The sequence below is a fragment of the Micromesistius poutassou genome (genome assembly GCF_964030765.1).
Source record: "Micromesistius poutassou genome assembly, chromosome: 1".
In the NCBI taxonomy this organism is placed as follows: Eukaryota; Metazoa; Chordata; class Actinopteri; order Gadiformes; family Gadidae; genus Micromesistius; species Micromesistius poutassou.
In genome coordinates, this window is record NC_140271.1 from 14,598,448 (window position 1) to 14,602,813 (window position 4,366).

Sequence of the window (4,366 nt, forward strand, 5' to 3'; positions counted from 1 at the left end):
ATTTTGCCCGGTGTACGTATAGATCCAGCGAATACTATTTGCATCCTCCAAGGGGCGGCCTGTCCATCACACTATAGCGGGCGAAGCATATGCATGTGTTGACACGTTAAGGTGTGTGATGTGTAACGTGTGTGTGTGCGGTAAGGGGTTGGGTATTTGTATTGAACGCCAGGTGTGACAAAGCTGCTTACGTGACGGGAGCAAGTTGAACTGCATGCATGCATCGACTTCCTTTATTTTTCGCTTCCTTTTAAAACAAGCTTGACCATAATGTGTTACTCGTGCAAATTGCTTATTGATCAAGAGCGACAGGCACTGTGGTTCTGGCCACACGCTCCAATGCCGTTGCCATTGACAGTATGTTTTATGGATCCCGGTGAGACACTTGACAAATCTTCTTACTGCGTCAGGTGATGAACTTAATTATATTCATCGCAGTCGCTCCGCCGTAGCTTTTCTAATTCTGCTTGAAATGTCAAGGATTAAAAAAAGAAAATCAATTTGTGCCGTCATAGTACTTAGTAAAAAAAAACCCACACGAATCGATAACAAAAACAAACGGAAATGTCGCATTGCATGAGCTGAAATGATAGACAATCACAATCTCACAACGGGCACAGAAAAGACACGCAGGGAGCACTCGGGGAGCGCTTGTTTCTGTGAAACCCCCCCTTGTTGGTGGCTTGACGGCTGGAAGGACCGGATCCATCGACGGACAGCCAGTCCACAGGACGCCGAATAAAACAAGAAAAAAAAAAACACACACACATGACAAGCGCTCTGTGATTACCCCGGAGAGCCGTGATCTCCTCTCGCTCCTCCCTCGACGCCCTCTCACTGAACTGTCGTCACGACGATGGTCAACGCTCACGCTTGATGGAGAGGGAGAGCGGCGGGGGGGGTGGAGGAGGAGTGGATGAAAGACCCCCCCCCCACTCCAACCGCCCAGCCCGCCCAACAGGTATGATGTCTGACTGTGGGGAAGGACTCTGCGCCTCAGCACTAACAGTGATGAACGACTGTGCCAACTGTTTGATAATTGCTCACTCAGGGGCACAGAGAGGTTCATTAATCAAAACAAGCAGAGGTGCTTCAGTACTCCTCCGACGGTGGCAGCCGGACCCCAACACGCCTCAGCCTCAGCGGGGGGGGGGGGGGGGGGGGGGGGGGTCGAGGGGGCGGGGTGGCATCGGGGGCTTCCTTGGATCCTTCTGGGCGACGGCGAATGTGCTCCTCTTTCGTCTTCCCGGCCGCCTCGGGGCCCGAGACGTGACGTTCCTGTCGGGTAAACACAGATGGATTCCACCCCCCCCCCCCCCCCCCCCCCCCCCGTCGTGACCGCCAAATGAAATGATCTCCCCCCCCGAACGTTGTAGCAATCTGTAATATTTACCTATGGGTATACGCTGCCCCGAACAGAGAGGACACGAAGGCGGAGGAGAGCCCCAGCAAACACCAGGTCGTTGTGTATGTGTTAAGGGATGACAGATGGTGGGAAATAACAGGGTTGACCATGGGGTGCAATTGATTTCGTCAGTCATACATCAGATGCAGGGGGTTGGCAGTGCTGAGGAGGAATCGCGAGGAAGTCTGGAATTAACTCCGCTTGGATCAATCTGCCTCCAATCTCACATCCATTACGTTGATGGATGGTAATCTTATATATAAAAGAGGAAAAAAATAAACGGGAACCGCTGTTGATGAATCCGTGATGGATGTGCGAAATCACGCCGAGGGTCAGCGGTCGGATCCCTTTCGCGTTTTGTTTTTTTCCTGGCTGAGAATTTTTTAATTGACCCGAACGATCCGACAGACTGTTTGTACAAGAGGGGGGGGGGGGGGGGGAGCGGCCCGGGGTCTGCTCCGGAAGAGGTCGGGTACTCATTGAGAGACGCGGAACGCACCAACCACAGGTCATTGTGCCACCGGGGGTCCGACAATCCTGGCCCTGGTCGTCAGCGCAGGGGCTGTGGGGGCACCGCTGTGCCAGCCAGACGAATAAAAACACATATCTGGGGGTGGGGGGTGGGGGGGGGGGGGGGGGGGGGGTGGGGGTGTATTCTGTTTTTGTTCACAGCTCAATGTTTGTGATTCCGGTGTTGATAGTAGGAGAGGATGAAAGCTGGCGGTGCTGGAGTTGCTCAGGGGCCCGTGGAGAATCATCCCTTTCAAGAGCCGAGCTAGAAAGGGAAAAACGGTGAGGCGAAGACGGCACTCATGTCCCATGTCTCCAAAAAGGAGAATTCAACCTGCCTCTACCTGGAATTCCCCACGGGCCAGCCCTCTCTTCCTCCTCAAAGGCGCCCAGCGGCCCTGCCCACCGACTCCCCCCGTCTCCCGAGCCATACCTTTCATGTGGGCAGCAGCCAGACTTTGTGGAGCCCGCTGCTGGCCTGATGAGAAGGCCACTGCATCTGCTTTAGTATTTTTTTTTCCCACCCGTAGAGGCCCTGTTTTTATTTTTTATTTTTTTTATTTTTAGACGTCTGCAGAGCTCCACATCACACAGATGGTCATTAGAAGAAAATAAAAAAAACACACACGCACGCATGCACATGCGCACGCGCACACGCACGCATGTGCACGCGCATAGACGCCGCGCATAGACGCACGCGCATAGACGCACGCACCGCAGGCAGGCAGGCAGGCAGGCAAGCGGACACACGCACATGCACACACGCACTCTCACACACACACACACAGCGCCCATCTCATTCCTACAATCATGAGCCTAGCCTCCCGGCCTCAGCCAAGCCCCAGACAACCTGTTTGGTCCAAATTTATGTTTGAATTGTCACTTTTGTCAGCGCTTTGAAAAGTGTACATCGCTCTCAATAAGAGACCGGGGATAGGAATTGGCTCTCATTTGGTTTGAATCTGAGCCCGTTCCATGATCATTGTATTTCACAGCCTCGGCCATTTAGCGGCTTATCTGCATATTAACTCTCTCTCACCGCCATGTGAACCAGCGTCTCATTTCCAAGAAGCCGTGGAAGCTGTTCCCAGTAAATAAGAAGTTACGGGGAGCCGTGCGCTGATAGAAACGCGGGGTGCTGCTGTGGGAGACCGCCACGACGACAAAGTTCAAATCCGTTTCTTGATTCCCTGCTGCTGCATGCATATTGTATTCTCTCTCCCCCATCCGGAAAGCAGTGGCAGACACGCAATACCTATCTGTGCTTTTTCAAGTCCATCTGCTCTCAATGCAGTCCTGAGGAGGCAGTGGGGGGGGGGGGGGGAGGCACAGGGGAGGAGCTCGGCTCACCCACAACAACACAGCTTATCTGCCAGACAGTCGCATGCATTAATGGAAGACCGGAGCTCAGGGCGCCGTCCCCTCCCTGCTCGCGTACAAACCAGGGGACGGCTACGGCCAGCCTGTCGTATCAAGTGTTCCCAGCAGCCGCTCCTCCCCGGAGCCTCCGCCTGGCCTGTACATCAAGCCCCCACCCGATATAGGGGCCCTCTGGGGGGCCTCACGTCGGGGGCCAGCCCAGTAGCACAACATGTCCATCTAGCCCCCCCCCCCCTCTCTTATAGAGGCCCTCCCAGGAGCCCCATATAGGGGTCACTCGTAGTAGACTGTACCTCATGTCCGTCAATCCCCCCCCTCACTTAGGGTCCCTCGCAGTAGGCTGTACCTGGACTGTGCATCTAGTTCCCCTAATATAGGGGCCCTTCCCAGTCTCCTTATATAGGGGCCCTCCCAGTCCTCGCATATCGAGGCCCTCCCAGTAGCCTCCACTTGGAAAAAAACATCACATTAATCTCACTCCCGTCAAAGAAGCTCATTAAAAAAATCTGATTCACTCAGTTTGGTCTTTTTTACTGTTGCCACTGAAGCAATCCATTGGCTCTTGTCGATGTAAAATTGATTTGGAGTTTGGTGGAGATAGAAACCAATCACAGGCTCCCCTCTCTCTCACGGAGGATCATCGGTATGAGATGGGAGGATAGTTTCAGTGATTTATCTCCGAGCACGGGTGTGGCTGTGCGAGCCGTGGTCATACGGGATGTCTCTCCCTCTCTCTGCCTCTCCCTCCCTCCATCTCTCTCACACTCTCTTTCTCTCACACTCTCTTTCACCCTCAAATCCCCCCTTTTATATCAGTCTCTCCTGCTCTCTCTCTCACACTCTATTTCTCTCACACTCTTTCTCCCTCATTCCACCCCTTTATATGAGTCTCCCTCCCTCTCTCTCACAATCTTTCTCTCACACTCTCTTTCTCCCTCAATCCCCCCCGTTTATATAATTCTCTCCTGCTCTCTCTCTCTCCCACTCTATTTCTCTCCCACTCTTTCCCCCTCAATCTCCCCCTTTATATGAGTCTCTCCTGCTTTCTCTTTCCCACTCCCTTTATGGTCA